The sequence below is a fragment of the Theropithecus gelada genome, chromosome 8 (genome assembly GCF_003255815.1).
Source record: "Theropithecus gelada isolate Dixy chromosome 8, Tgel_1.0, whole genome shotgun sequence".
In the NCBI taxonomy this organism is placed as follows: domain Eukaryota; kingdom Metazoa; phylum Chordata; class Mammalia; order Primates; family Cercopithecidae; genus Theropithecus; species Theropithecus gelada.
This window is the reverse complement of record NC_037676.1, coordinates 62,856,902-62,873,058: the sequence shown is the minus strand read 5'-3', so window position 1 is coordinate 62,873,058 and position 16,157 is coordinate 62,856,902. Positions and strand designations below refer to the sequence as shown.

Genomic DNA, 16,157 nt, shown 5'->3' with positions numbered 1-16,157 from the left:
CCTACCTCAGGCTCCTGAGTAGCTGGGACTACAGGTGCATGCCACCATGTACAGCTAATTTTTTAAATTTTTTCTAGAGATAGAGTCTCACTATTTTGCCCAGGCTGGTCTCAACTTCTGGGCTCCAGCAATCCTCCTCCCTTGGCTTCCCAAAATGCTGGGATTACAGGCATGAGCCACTGCACCCAGCCTCTCAAGTTATTTCTAAATATTATTATAAAATATAATTACTTGTTACTTGACTATTCACTAATGAAAACTGACAAGTATTTATTTATTAAGCTTTTCCTATGCAGAAGGTACTGTACTGGATTCATGGAAGAATATACGAAACACACATATTTTCTCCACTGCCCTCAGAAAGAGTATATTGAATCCGAGATACAAACCATGATGACATACCTAATCAAATAAACTATGGTTTATCTTTATGATAGGAACTATGCAGGCATTAGAAAGGATGAGGTAGATATTTATGTGCTGATGTGCTGTAATCTTCAAGCTATGCTATTATACAAAAAACAACAAAAGAGTCTAGGCTCAGAAGAGTGTTATATGGTTTGATCATAACCATGGGGAAAAAAGAAAGGATTTACAAATGTACATGCATATACACATATATTTGTACATATGTACATATATGTGTATTTTGTTCGCAAATGCGTAGTCTATGTCTAAAATTATACACAAAGAACTAGCAATAGTGGTTGCCTCTAGGGTGAAGAATTGTGGATGCAAAAATACTTTTTTCCTGGGCTCCTCTTTTGTATAGTTTAAATTTTCTGTGTGCACGTATTACTTTCAAATTTAAATAAAGTTTATAAAACTAACGATAAAAGACTGTGGTAAGCGGCAAATGAATAGCATAAGACAACATGAGAGGCTCTCAGAGGAAGGAAGGCTTGCTATTGGCTAGGGCAGGCAAGCAGTTCACGGAAGAGGAGGGGTTTTCAAATGAGCTCTACAGGATGGCTAGAATTTAGGGACAGAGAGGAGTGGTAGGAGAGCAGGGTGGGACACCAGTGTAATTAGAAAACAAAATATGCAAACATAGTCTTAGGTGAACAATTGACCTTTGCCTGAGGCAAAGGAATGTGGTGGTATTTTATTCACTTAATGTATACACCAGTTCATTCCCAAATGCATATTAAGAAGCTTATAAAGCGGCTGGTGAGGTAGCTCACGCCTGTAATCCAAGATCTTTGGGAGACTGATGCGGGAGGATCACTTGAGGCCAGGAATTTGAGACTAGCCGGCTAACATAGTGAGACCTTATCTCTACAGAAAGAATCTTAAAACATTAGCTGTGTGTGGTGGTGGGTGTCTGTAGTCATAGCTACTCAGGAGGCTGAGGCAGGAGGATCATTTGAGCTCAGGAGTTCAAGGCTACAGTAAGCCATCATCACACCACCGCACTCCAGCCTGGGCAACAGAGTGAGACCCTAAAAGTAGAAAAAAAAAGTTTATAACGTAACTTTTACTATGGACAGAAAGATGGTGTACCAGCTCTTTCGATACTACTTCTTTCTATAACGAAATTTTATAAATGTCATGTGGGAATTCACATAGAAGACAGTGCGTTATGGCACTGGGCAGGATCAATGTGATCCAGGAGAATGCTCAAAAGTGTCTTGGCTGAAGGCCTTTCAGGATGCAGGTGTCTACTGGTCTACTTTACCAGAGTTCTTGGAAGAGTAGCTGAGAATTATTTGTGTTGTTGCATGTTTGTGTGTTGGGTTTGTAATGAGAGACAGAGAGCAGGCGATACGAGGGCAGAGCCTAGGTGGCTGGCATTCTGCATCACAGGTCCATGACAAGTCCCATGTTTTAAGAATCAGACAAACAGGTAGAAGTGTACACATCTTATTATGAAATAATAATAAGAAAAGAAAGTAGCAACCAGTGTTTTACCAGGGTGACAGACAACTTTCCCATCCCCTGGTGTCTCCCGAGACACATCCAGCATTATCCTCAGAGAGAAACTTTGCCTTACTCCAGCACTTGAGTCACTGTTGACTCCAGTATTCAATGCTAAGAGAGAATATCAAATATGACATTGACCTAAGCATGTTCAAGTCTGTCAATTTCCATGACTGTGGAATAAATGTCTAATGCTAAGCAATATGAATTGTGTGGTAGGCTGGAAATGTAGGACCAGACTATGTTGAACTACTCTTAGTAGTTTACACTTTATTTAATGGGTAATGGGTCACTATTGAAGGTTTGTGAATAAGAAAGCACAGAAGAAGATGCCGCTAATGCAATGGGTGATTTGTCAAGTGGCAGTATATGGGATGGAATTGAGGGAAAAGAGACCAGTGGGAGGTAATTGTAATACTTTTTAATTTAATTTAATTTTGTAGAGACAGGGTCTTGCTATGCTGCCCAAGCTGTTCTTGGACTCCTGAGCTCAAGTGATCCTTCTACCTCAGTCTCCCAAAGTGCTGAGATTACAGGCATAAGTCACAGGCAATTATAATACATTTAGAGCCTGTATTAGGGTAGTGGATGGTAGAATCAAAAGGAGAGGGTTTGAATACTCTAGAAGGAGAACTGGCAGGTCTTTATGACTGAATGTGGGAGTTGAGGGAAAAGGGGAAGATGACTGAGATCTGGACCCCAAAAACAATAGAAATGATAGCAGAAGCAGAGAAGGTGTCAGGAGGGAAAGCTTGTGTGGAAGGAAGATAAATTTGCTTTTACACATGTTAATTTTGAAAGATGGCAGAATATCCAAGTGAAATGATGCAGCACTAGCTGAAGGTAAAAGAATCAACCGAATACCAAGTAAGCAAGTGTAATTTCTTATTTTTTTGTATAAATTTATGGGGTACAAGTGCAATTTTGTAACATGCATAGCTTCCCCAGTGGTGAAATCAGGGTATATCCATCACCTGAGTAGCATACATTGTACCTATTAAGTGATTTCTCATCATCCACCCATCTCACCCTCCCGAGTCTCCAGTGTCTATACTTCCACACCCTATGCCCATGTATACACATTATTTAGCTCCCACTTATGAGTGAGAACATGCAATATTTTTCTTTCTGTGTCTGACTTGGTAAACAGGATTTTTTTTTTTTTTTCTAGACAGAGTCTTGTTCTGTCACCCAGGCTGGAGTGCAATAGTGTGATCTCGGCTCACCACAACCTCTGCCTCCTGAGTTCAAGTGATTCTCCTGCCTCAGCCTCCCAAGTAGCTGGGATTACAGGCAAGCGCCACCATGCCTGGCTAATTTTTGTATTTTTTGTAGAGATGGGGTTTCACTATGTTGGCCAGGCTGGTCTCAAACTCCTGACCTCAGGTGATCCGCCCACCTCGGCCTCCCAAAGTGCTGGGATTATAGGCATGAGCCACCACTCCTGGCCAATTTTTGTATTTTTAATAGATGGGGGTTTCACCATGTTGGCCAGGCTGGTCTTGAACTCCTGACCTCAGGTGATCCACCTGCCTCAGCCTCCCAAAGTGCTGGGATTACAGGTATGAGCCACTGCTTCCGGCTGGTAAACAGGATTTCTAATGGCAGTACCTAGTATTACCTATGAAATCTTGCCAAAAAAAATGAACTTGAATCAGATCAAGCCTCTGAATCTAACTACCAATTCACTGCAAATTTGGGTGAGACAAACGTGTTAACAAAATGGGAAATCAATCAACAAAACCCAGAATGTGGGATATTACACAGAACTACTGATCCGACGTTTTCAACAAATAAATTTCAAGAAAAAAGTAAAAAAGAGGGAAAGAGAATCTAAAGATTAAAAGGCACTTAAAGAGCCACATCAACCAAGTATGACTTATTGGCCTTATTTGAATCCTGATCTAATAAAGCAGCTCTTAGAAGAAAAAAAAAAAAGTACTACACAACTGAGGAAATTTGATGTCACTGAATATTTACTGACATTAAGAAATTCTTTTTAATTTTTAGATATATTTTCATAATTGTGGTTAGAGTTTTTTTTTAATGAGTCTTTATATTTGTAAGATATATACTGAAATCTTTACAGATGAACTGATATGATTTTTGGCATTTGCCTTAAATAATCCAGTGGGATAGGCCAGGCGCGTTGGCTCATGCCTGTAATCCTAGCACTTTAGGATGCTAAGGCAGGTGGATCCCTTGAGCCCAGGAGTTTGAAACCAGTCTGGGCAACATGGCAAAACCCTATCTCTACGAAAAATACAAAAATTAATCGGGTGTGGTGGCATGTACCTGTAGTCCCAGCTGCTCGGGAGGCTGAGGTAGGAGAATGACTTGACCCCTCAACCTCCAGGTCAGGACTGCGGTAAGCTGTGATGGCACCACTGCACACCAGTGTGTGAAACAGAGCAAGACCCTTGTCTCAAAAGTAAATAAATAAATAAACAACCCAATGAGGGTGGGAGATGGGGACAGGTGGGGTATACAGGAAACAAGAGTGGCCAGAAAGTGATGATTGTTGGACTTGGGTGATAGTACCTGGGGAAGGGGGTTGTCATTATACAGTTCTTCCTATTTTTGTGTATGTTTAAATTTTTTCCATAGTGACAAGTTTTTAAAGTAAGTAAAGGAGAGAGTTCACCCCACGAAAGTCAACACTTCCCTGTGAAAGTGAATGTCTATAGACAGGTAAGCAGGTATCCCAAACTGAGTCCTGGGAAAGTTTCATATTTAAAGTGAAATTAGGAAAAGAGGAACTACAGGTTTCCAGAATAGTAGCAATGCGCTCTGCTGGCAAAAAATCAGTGCTTTGGAATTCAGTAAGCCTGGGTTTGATTCCACCTCTCACTCTTACTAGATCTGTCATCTTAAGCACATCACTTAACCTCTGTAAGCCACCAATTCTGTTTTCTTATCTGTAAAGTAGGGATAATAATTTCATCTACCTCATAGAGTTATTTTGAGTTTAAATGAAACGTGTATACAGCAACTTATATTTTACCTGTCACAAAATAAGTGTTCATTAAATGTTTGCTATATTATTATTTTATTACTGAATACAATGATCATAAAAGGTAAGGAAAGAACCATAATATGTAGTTTGACAGAAAGCAAGATTAAAAAAAAAATTTTTTGAGACAGAGTCATGCTCTGTCACCCAGACTGGATGGCAGTGGTGCAATCATGGCTCACTGCAGCCTCAACCTCCTGGGTTCAAGCAATCCTCCCACCTCAGCCTCATGAGTAGCTGGGAGTACAGGCGTGTGCCACTACACCTGGCTAATTTTTGTATTCTTGTAGTGATAGGGTCTCCCCATGTTGCTGAGGCTGGTCTCGAACTCGTGGGCTCAAGTGATCTGCCTGCCTAAGCCTCCTAAAGTGCTGGGATTACAGGCGTGAGCCACTGCGCCAGCCACAATATAAAATTTTGATGAATGGGCAATGGCAATGGTGCCATGTTACAATCAAATAGTCTGATGCCTTTACCAGATTAGGTAAAATAGAGAATTAGATAATTCGAAGTTTACTGATGATATCATGGTGTTCATTTCATAGAGATGTGTCGAGTACAACTAGGTGACAAAAAATTAAGCTAGGAGTGGTGGGAAGCCATGGGAGCAGCGGGTACTGTGAATGTCCTTATTTGGTGATGAAAGCAGAGAAAGGAACAGAGCAGCAAAGACTCCTTTCAAAGTAAGGAAGCTCTTGCAAGTCTGCAGGAAGAAAGAAAGCGGCTTACAGAGCACCAGAAGATGCTGAGGCAGGAGCGGTGCACCCTCAGCCAAGGAAGAGACAAGGAGGGCTGGTCCTGTTGTGAGGAGGAGATTCAGAGAAGTCGGTTTACAACGGAATAGGTTTGGCGAATAGAAACAGCACAAAGCCAACAGAGGAATCAGCATTTCCAAAGACACCGTGGAAGGAACTGCGAAGAAAAAAAATAATGGAAACAGAAATGATCGGATGGGGAAGGGAGAAGCGCAGAGATGTTTGGCAATGGGCGAGAAAAGCGTTGAGATTTGGGCTAGCGGCTGAAGGTGGCAAGGGTGGACGGGCTGGCTCTAAACCAAAGCAGACTCTATGGGGTGCAGGCCTGGCTCCCACGCAGCGGCAGCCAGCACTCTGTCCTGCCGTGGAGGTTGTTTGTGGCCTGTGAAGCCATCTTCTCTTGGGCGATTGGAGAAGGGCGTCAACTGACACCGGGTAATAAATGTGCGTTCACAGTGGCCCGTGGTGGAACAGAGCCCTCCAGCTGCCCGGGGTGGAACTGCAGGTGCCTGGTGGAGAGCGGAGCACACTCCCCGGAAAGTCCAGGGAAAAACACAGTACAAAGCAAATCCAGCCAGTGAGGCTCAGGGGTCATAATCAAAAATGTCAACATGTAAAATCCTTTCTTTGTATATAATTACTGAGCCTTTCACTCTACTTATACCTTTATCTCCACTCCCTTTCAGCTCACATCTATGCCTCATCCCAACAAGATCACAGCGCTGGATTCTTACACTACCTGATAACCCCTGGAAATGCAGTGACTTGCTTGGAGTAAGAACTACTGAGTCTAAATGTCAGACCTTACAACAAAGGAGATTAAGATTGGGTAGGAATACCTTTGAAATCTAGATTCATCTGGATTATGATGCCATAGTTAGATATCTTTTTAAATGTAGATACATATGGCCTAACTCTCTTTTTGTCCTCCAATATTCACTGCTCCTCTTCTCTCACACTATAGAATTTTTAGCTGGAAATTTGGTTTCCCAAAAGAAAGACTGTGTATCTCAGCCTCCCTTGCAGCTAGGTGTGATTAAGTTGGCCCGACAGGATATAAACAAAATATTGTTTGTAAGCTCCTGGGGAGCTTTCTAGAAAGACAGTTGGTGTGAGCCTTCTACCCTTTTTTTATTCCTTCCTCTACCCTGCTGCCTGGAATTTAAGTCTAGTCCCCATCTTGGACACAAAGATAGTGGCACAGCCTCAGGATGGGGAAGCAAAACTGAAAGAGAATTGATCCATAAGACTTGCAGTGAACACATATCAGACCAGCACTGTCTGTCCTTGAAGTTGTACAGGATTAAGATAAAACTTTCATTTTTTTCTTTTTTTTATAGAGACAGGGTCTCACTCTGTTGTCAGACTGGAGTTCAGTGGTATGATGATAGCTCACTACAGCCTCAAACTCCTAGGTTCAAGCAATCCTCCTGCTTCAGCCTCCTGATTATCTACAACTACAGATGCACACTACCACTCCTGCTCATTTTTTAATGTTTATGTAGAGGTGGGGTTTCAATATGTTACCCAAGCTGGTCTGAAACTCCTGCCTCAAGTTATCCTCCCACCTCAGCCTCCCAAAGTACTGGGATTACAGGCATGAGCCACCACACCCAACCTAAAATTTCTATTTTGTTTATGCTAATGTTATTTGGCAATTTTCTGTACTTGCAAACCTAATTCTAACTGATATACTAAGTATTAAACTAGTCAACGGGAAGAAAAAGATAATGCAAAAGGTAATGACTTGATATTTAAGAATATCAATAATTAAGAGAAGCAGTATTCTAGGCAGTGGGATTTGTTGGAGCAGATACCTGGGACAGAGGGAGCGTAGCACTTGTTCATGCAGAACAAAACATGACAAAACAGTGCTCTCCTACACAGCATTAGTAGCCAACTAAAGTGTTGTGGAATGAAGCTTAAAGAGTGAAGTTTTAAAGTTTAGAAGAGGCCGGGCGCGGTGGCTCACGCCTGTAATCCCAGCACTTTGGGAGGCCGAGGCGGGCGGATCACAAGGTCAGGAGATCGAGACCACGGTGAAACCCCGTCTCTACTAAAAAATACAAAAAATTAGCCGGGCGCAGTTGTGGGCGCCTGTAGTCCCAGCTACTCGGGAGGCTGAGGCAGGAGAATGGCGTGAACCCGGGAGGCGGAGCTTGCAGTGAGCCGAGATCGCGCCACTGCACTCCAGCCTGGGCGACAGACTCCGTCTCAAAAAAAAAAAAAAAAAAAATAATAATAATAATAAAGTTTAGAATAAGTCACCAATGGACTGGTAGAAAAGGACTGATAAACCTCACTTTGGGTTGCAGACAATAAAGCAATAGGCAGGGGTCCCAGTAGACATAACTGGATAACCCCCCAGCAGCATTCATGAGCTCATGCAGAAGACAGGCTAGATGAAGAGGAGAGGAGTACACAGTGAGGCATCAGGATGGGGCAGGTACTTGGGGAGAAGCTGAAATAATGGGGGCCTCCATGAGGTTCAAGCAGGTGAAATAAAATCAGTCAGGCAGGAGGGATGGGAAGCTGTGATTACAGGCAGCACATGGATGTACTTCAGAATTGGAGCAGTTCCAGTGATGTCCCCAGTGAACATGGGAGATTGAGACTTGGGGATGGGACAGCAGCTTGAGGGTGGTGGGAAGAAGCTGTGGCAGAGTTTTGCTAGATGAGAGGTAGGGGACTATGGATATTAGACCAGGTCCGGGAGTGTGTATTTGAGGGAGAACGGGGAGCATTGCCTGGAGAGGAGTACAGAGGAGGTCCTGTCTTTCAGGGAGAGACTGAGGCTGGGTCACAACTCAAACAGCTACACAGAAAAATCAGGTGCAAAGGATTAGGCAAATCACTCAAAACATGTCTTCAGCCAGGGTTCCTACCATGGTTTAATATATCTTTTTACTGTGGTAAAATATACATAACATTTACCCTTTTAAATTGTATAGTTCAGTGGTATTAATTATATTCCCATTGTTGTGCAACTATCACCACTATCCATTTCCAGAACGTATCCATCATCCCAAACTGAAACTTTGTACCCATTAAACACTAACTCCCCACTCCCGCCTCTCCCTCATCCCCTGGTAGCCATTAAAATTTTTTTTTATTATTTATTTATTTTGAGATGGAGTCTCGCTCTGTCGCCCAGGCTGGAGTGCAGTGGCACGATCTCGGCTCACTGCAAGCTCCGCCTCCCGGGTTCACACCATTCTCCTGCCTCAGCCTACTGAGTAGCTGGGATTACAGGCACCCACCACTACGCCCGGCTATTTTTTTGTATTTTTAGTAGAGACGGGGTTTCACCGCATTAGCCAGGATGGTCTCAATCTCCTGACCTCGTGATCTGCCCGCCTCAGCCTCCCAAAGTGCTGAGATTACAGGCGTGAGCCACAGCACCCGGTCCCCCTGGCAACCTTTATTCTACTTTCTGTTTCTATGAATTTTGCCTATTCTAAGTACCTCATATGAGTGAAGTCATACAATATTTGTATGACTTTTGCATCTGGCTTATTTCACTTAGCATAATATCCTCAAAGTTCATCTATTGTGTAGCACGTGTCAGAATTTCCTTCCTTTTAAGGCTGAATAATATTTTACTGTGTGTCTATACCACATTTTGTTTATTTATTAATCCATCAATGGACATTCGGGTTGTTTCCACATTTTGGGGGCAGCTAGGATTTATTTATTTATTTATTTATTTATTTATTTATTTATTTATTTATTTGAGTCTCGCTCTGTCACCCAGGCTGGAGTGCAGTGGCAGTGGTGTGATCTCTGCTTATTGCAAGCTCCGCCTCCCAGGTTCACGCCATTCTCCTGCCTTAGCCTCCCGAGTAGTTGGGACTACAGGTGCCCGCCACCACACCTGGCTAATTTTTTGTATTTTTAGTAGAGATGGGGTTTTACCGTGTTAGCAGGGATGGTCTTGATCTTCTGACCTCGTGATCTGCTCGCCTCGGCCTCCCAAAGTGCTGGGATTACAGGTATGAGCCACCGCGCCTGGTCTGGGGGCAGCTAGGATTTTGACCACCTGTGGTACAGGCTTAATTATAGTGAAAGGACTGAGGGGAAAGGGAGATTTCACAGAGAAAGGGAGAAACCCAGAGTGAAAGAGGGAAGTAATACACTGTCTCTTTGTACAAATGTGGAAATGGAAGTTGGAAAAAGCCTGAATGACTCAAAGTCACAGAGAACTCAAGTCTTCCAACGTTGGGACTGCTTTTCCTTCTAGTTTACCATCAAACTGGTTGGAACTCAGCTGAACTCCATGACAGGCAAGGAATATGGGTAGGGCCAGAGAAGCAGACCCCAGAACCCTAAGAGCAGAGGCTGGAACCCCAGGCCATGATGCCAGAGCAGCTCAGAAACAGAACTAGAGAGACACTATTCCAAGGCAAAGCCATCAAAGCTTCTTTGAGCTCACCTCACTTGGTCATTGATCCTTTCTGCATCTCTGCCTTTGCTGCTTACTTTCCCTTCTCTGACAGTTCCATCTTGTTCCTTTTCTTGCTCTCTGCAGGATAAGAGCAATCTCTGCTGAGCAGGTAAAAGATTATCTAGGTATCAAAGTACCATCTATACCCCTCCTAGAGAGATTCACATTTTAAGGGGCAACTTTAGAAAATCGAAAACTTTAGGGTCCAAAAGAATCAGCTCTAATGGTAGAATGGCAGAGCATGAGGGTGATGGATTCAGGCCTGAGTCCTCCGCTCCTTGCTGGGAGAGCATGTTAGAAGGGTGCAAAGATGAGCAGCTGGGGGAACTACCCACCCAGCTCTCCTTCCCTTGTGAAGAATGGAGGCTAACTAAAAAATGGACTAGGGTTGGTTTTGTTTGACTTTTCAGAAGCCAATTTTAGCCCCCTTGAGAAAAAAAAAAATGCATCTTATATTTATTTTACCATTCATGCAGTGTGCACTAAAGCACTCTGCACATAGTAAGTTATCAGTCAAACCTATTAGGATGACTAACTGCTGGCCAAATATATCAAACTTGGATGAAGATGTCAGGATAATATAGAAGAATTGCTTTCATTGCTACTTGATCCCTCAGATTTATCATGGGTCAATAATAGCACATAAATATAATCAATGAAGAATATTTTTCTTCTTTCTCAATCTTTGACAGTATTGAACATGATATCCTTCATTAAATACTTGCCCTATTTTGTTTATTTTTTTAGTTTCTTCTTTATATATAAATGTCACCTTGCTTTTATAATACTTAAAGCATAACAAAATCTAGACTGTACCAGATTCCTCTGCAAATACTACAATCTTTTTTTGTCTCTAATAATGAACTCTGTTTTGTCTTTAGTAATCATCTATCACCCATGAGCAAATGCAAGTACATATGAATCCCCCTTAGAGAATCAGAGTTGTGAAAAGACAACTTATTTCCCTTTCAGATTTCTTTATACTTCTTGTATTATATATGAGAGATATATATGGTTATTATTGTGATTTTCATGAGAACCAAATGTCTCCAAGTCCAAAGTAGAATGTGTACAACAGTATCTGTAACTACTATTTGACCAGTGTCTTAAGGTTTACGGAGTACATTACTCTCCTTTGATCCTCGTATGAGTACTGTGAGGTGGTCAAGATGGCAAATAGTTGCCCAATTTGTAAATGTGGAAACTAAGTCTCAGACATAATTTGCAGAAGGTAAAGCTTGCTGACTTAGTCCTCAGTCTTTTAGTCCCACATCTCACCCTGTTTCTACTCTCCCTTTCTCTAGGCATCATATCTGCCTATCTCTACTAGGCTGGCAGTGTCTTTTCAATGCCCAGTTAATGGGAAATTTCTGCTAAACCAACAAATGCAGCAAATGGCAATAGATCTCATTTTCAGTATGTTTCTTTCAAGTAGTCACCTAATCAGGTTTGGCATGCTTATAAATAAGCCTGAAATGTACTGTATTTCCATTATAGATATACTCTTAAAACTAGCTATTAAAAATGTTTCATTATAAACACTTTTTAAAAATCCTTTACCATTCCATCAAGTTTGGAAATAAGATTTTTTAACAGGTTTAAAAAGTGAAAAATGCAGTTAGCTAAAATGTAAGTGAAGTGTAATCTTAGGACTTTTACCAAATTAGAGTATCTAAAATGTTTTCTAAATTCAAAATTATTCAAGTCTACCTCCAAAAGAAAAGCCATTTCTCCAGCATTTATTTTTCTCTTATCATTTGTTTATAATAGTTATTTGACAGGTCCTATAAACAGATAAAATGCATGTTTGGAGAATATTTTTCTATAGAAACAGTAAATAACTATAATGCCTATTTCTTCTGCTTGAAATATTGTTTTCATTAGATAAATTGAGCAATATAAGATCTTATGTTAATTATAGCACAGAGCATAGAAACAAATTTTTCTAACTCAAAGTGCATTATTACTTTATTTCTATATTTCATTTATTTTTTCCTTATTTTATTAAACTCTCCCCACTCATTTTTTATTTTTTATTATTTACTAAGTTCTGCTCCCTTCCACAAAGTGTAACAAAGTAAACAACCTAGTAGTACAGTAATGAAAAAACCAACAAGGATCTCCTTCAGAGTTAGGCTGAAGGGAAACAATTTGCAGTAGTTAAGATTTATTCCCCTATCCTCCCTTCTAAATATTACATAGCTCAACAAAGAATTCTTGTTTAACTTTATTGGAAAGTGTGTAGCAGAACCATGTTTAGAAATACTACAGATCCAAAGGCACATACGTTATCATTGCTAGCTGGGAGGGAGCACTGGGAAAATGAGAATTTCAATTTGTTACACTGACATCTCATATAAATAGAAATATTAACAGTACCAGGAATTGTTTCAAAAGCAATTTCTTAACCTATCGATAATTACTAGCCTACAAATTAATAATAAGCCCAGCTTACTGCTCTTTTCTTCTGGTCCTTCCTTTAATCCTTATTGGGGTAGGAGTTTCAGCTGTTTTAAAGTTTCAGCATCTGAGCTTAAAGTGAACATTTCTGCCCATGTGCATTGAACATCGAGCCTCTGTTCCTGATTTCATTTCATAAACCCACACACTTTCTGCTAAAAGAGATTTGTAATTGTTTGTGGTGTAAAACGTCCTATCAGTTTTAAATTTATATATATATATATATTTTTTTTAAAACATGCTATTCTTATAAACTGGAAAATTTTAAAACTGAAAAATACAGCAATATAAAATGAATCAATCAACAAAGATCTCAGGCTACTTGTTTGGTTTTCTGCGCCCATCACTGTGTATCCTAAAAGTGCTCTTGGGCTCTGCCAGTATTGTCAGGACCGTCCTAGAAAATGGGAACAATGCAGCCCACGCTCCAAAGGGCTGGCGTGGGATGCGCCCCCGGTCGGACGGCTGCCCACGGCAGTGCAAGGCTACGGGTGCGCTGCAAAGGAAGGGGTTCCACGGGCGCCCTTAACGCTCACGCTGGGGAAGGAGGTGCAGGAAACGAAGGAAGCGGGGAGGAGACGGAGAAGTGCTGCAGCAGCTTGAGTCGGCAAGCTGAGAGAAGTGAAAGCAGTCCAGGTTGGGCGAAACACGAAGAAGGGCTGGAGTAGCGGCCCAAGGTAAAAAGATCCAGGCCAGACGAAAGCGGAAACTGGATTAGGAGGGCCCTATTAAGCGAATTTAAGGAGATAGGACTTTAGCCCGAGAGCAACAGAGAGCCCATTAAAGATTGTAAACAGGAGTGACACGATCGGATTTACATTAAAATAAAGCATCTGACTGGCTGCTCTGTCGAGACGGGGGAGGGGCAAGGGCGGAGGCGGAGAGAGCGGAGAGCGGTCGCCGGAGGTCCAGGTGGGAGACGCCGCGCCACGCACCGAGGCATGAGAGCGGCAGCAGCGACAACCAGGCGGCCTGAAGTGCAGACGCAAAGCGGATCCCGGGGCTAGGTGAATTGGGGTAGAAGGATAATGACCAGACTGTAGTGTTGTCTTTGCTGAGTCGGGAAACACGCGAGGCTTGTAGGGAAGGTGCCGAGCTCCGCTGAGAACGCCTAGATTTTGAGATTTCTGTGGCATCCAAGTTAAATATGCCTGGACTTCAGGACACGGGGGTTCCGGAAGCAGGATGACGCGTCAGGAGGGGACGAGACGGTCCAGAGCATGCCCGGGAGAGAGGGCGGCCCAGACGGCGCCCAGGGACCCCCACTCCGCGCCGGCCCGCGCTCCAGCCCTCCCTGCCTCCCTCATACACGCGGAATCTCAAAACATGCGGTGAGACAGGCGGGGTGTTCATTGGTCTAATTTTGCAGGTAGGGAAAATGAGAGCTTGGAGTAGGGGCTTATGCATGACCACCTGGCAGTGAATCTCCCAGGCAATACAAGCCCCACTCTACCCTCCTACAAATTCCGTGCATCCGATTGTTGAAACACATTCGTTCTCAAATTTTTGGTAGAATGCATCACAGAAATGGCTTTTGCTTTATAAATGCCTTTTGTTCCTCTTTCTCCCAATCCCATAATAAAATATCAAGTGACCAACTTTCAATTTTAAATATCACCAGACATCAGAAATATGTAAGCACTTTTCTCTTAAACCGAACGGAGGAAAATCTTAGAACGTGTGTCCACCAGTCAGTGCATAACTTCTCTAAGTTCTCTGTCCTGCATAAATAAACCTTGACAGCTCTGGCTGTACGCTTATTAGCTCAGCACATCCATCCCCGCTTTTCCCGTCTCCAGGACACGCCAGCCCCTCCCGCCCGCCTCGGGCTGCACCACCTGCTCCGGGCGCCTCCCCGCCCCCGGCCCGCCCGCGCCGGTTCTCACGAGCGGCCAGCGCCCTTCCCCGCCGCTCCCGCCCCTTTCACTTCCGCACAGCTTAGAAGTCGGGGTGAGTGCCTCCGCGCCCACCTTCCCAGCCCCTCCGGCGCTCCCAGTTTTCCACACCCGCCACCAGCCGCCGTGCCCCCCACGAAGTTCTCCCTCCCGTGCCGCCCCCTAAGAGGACTTCAGGGGCGGTCCCGGGACATCTGGCGCTGATTGGCTGATCAGCGGCGCCCCGCCCCCTGGGCACGCGCAGGAGGTGGGGCGGGCCTGAGGAGCGCGCGCCGCGCGGCCCCGCGGGCTGAGCGTTCGTGACCCGCGTGCTGGCCCCGGCGTCCGGATCCCGGAGTCTGCGAGGCTGCGGCGGTTGGCGGCAGATGCCGCGGCCGCCGCGGTGTGACCCTGGGCTTGGGGAAATTTTTTGGCCTAGAGGTCTCCTGTTGTCCGGCGGCGGCGCGCCGGGCGTCCCGCGGGGACTGGGAGCTGCCCGAGGGGCCGCCGCCGTCGCCCGCCCGGTAGCCCGGATGTCGCTGCCCCCTGCGGCGGGGCCGCCAACGCGCTGCTCGGCCCCGGGAGGAGGATCGTCTTAAAGGGACAGCGCCGCGTTCGGGCGGAGGAGGCGGCGCGTCCTGCCCTCCGTGCGCGACCCTGCCCCGGGGGACGCCGCGGCGCCCGCCGCCCAGACCCTTTCCCCGGGCCGGGCGCAGTGGGAGCGCCGCGCGCTCTGCCTGGGTTGTCCGCAGATGGCCGACTGAAGCCAGGTTTTACTCCGGCCGGAGCGGTGGCCGGTGGCGCCGCGCGGGGCAGGGAGGCGCCGGCCTGTGATTGGCCGAGGCCACGGTGAATGCAGGACATTGTCTGGTCGCGGCCGTCTCAGTCCCTGCCCGGCCGCCCCTCCCTGGATCAAAATGGGTGCGGAGCGAGGGTCTGGGAAAGCCCCGCCTGGGGGCCATTCAGTGGTGGGAACACCGTAGGGGAAAATGTAACTTTTTTGAGATTCTGAGACTGGCATAAAGGTGCTGATTTAAAATACAAGCTCAGCTTTAACAAGGAGATAAAATAGTTGGATTTAACATAAAGGTTTCCTTTAAACTAAGATGAAAAATATTAAGGTAGTTGAAAAGGATCAAGTGTTATGAAAGTGACTTGGTTTTGTCTTCAGGATTCCTTTAATTAGGACCTGTGATAAGTCATCTGAATGTCCTTTGTAAAATGTTAAGCAAAAGTAACTATAATATGTATGGTCTTAGTTTCCATGTGTGTAAAGACGCGAGACTGGTTAGCTTTCCCAGTTTGCTTCCATTGTTAAAATACTGATTCTGACTAGAGTTGAAATCTTGATGTGTCCTATGGATTGAATCGTATCTCAAGGCCTTGGAGTAGATGAGACCTTTGAAAGAGCCCTTGAGGTGATGATAGTTCTCCCAAGATTATCTTTGAAAATACCTGGGTGTTATTTAAGTGAGGTTGTAATCTTATAGAGTGTAATTGTGCAGTAAATGAAAATTAGGCTGGGCACAATGCTGTAGTCCCAACTACTTGGGAGGTTCACTTGAGCCCTGGAGTTTGAGTCCAGCCTGGACAACATAGTTAAACCCCTGTCTCTTAAAAAAAAAAAAAAAAAAGGGAAATTAGTAGAGGAATATGTGAAGACACCCGCGAAATAAGAGATACACATGATA

The 16,157-nt window shown here is 44.2% G+C and overlaps 1 long non-coding RNA gene across 1 annotated transcript; it reads left to right on the top strand.

Annotated features, from left to right (window-relative positions):
* Positions 1–13,491: 13,491 nt before the first annotated feature.
* On the top strand, positions 13,492–14,569 carry LOC112629704. The gene is made up of 3 exons (XR_003120743.1): positions 13,492–13,599; positions 13,755–13,923; positions 14,392–14,569. It is a non-coding gene; the product is annotated as an uncharacterized LOC112629704 (long non-coding RNA).
* Positions 14,570–16,157: the final 1,588 nt, after the last annotated feature.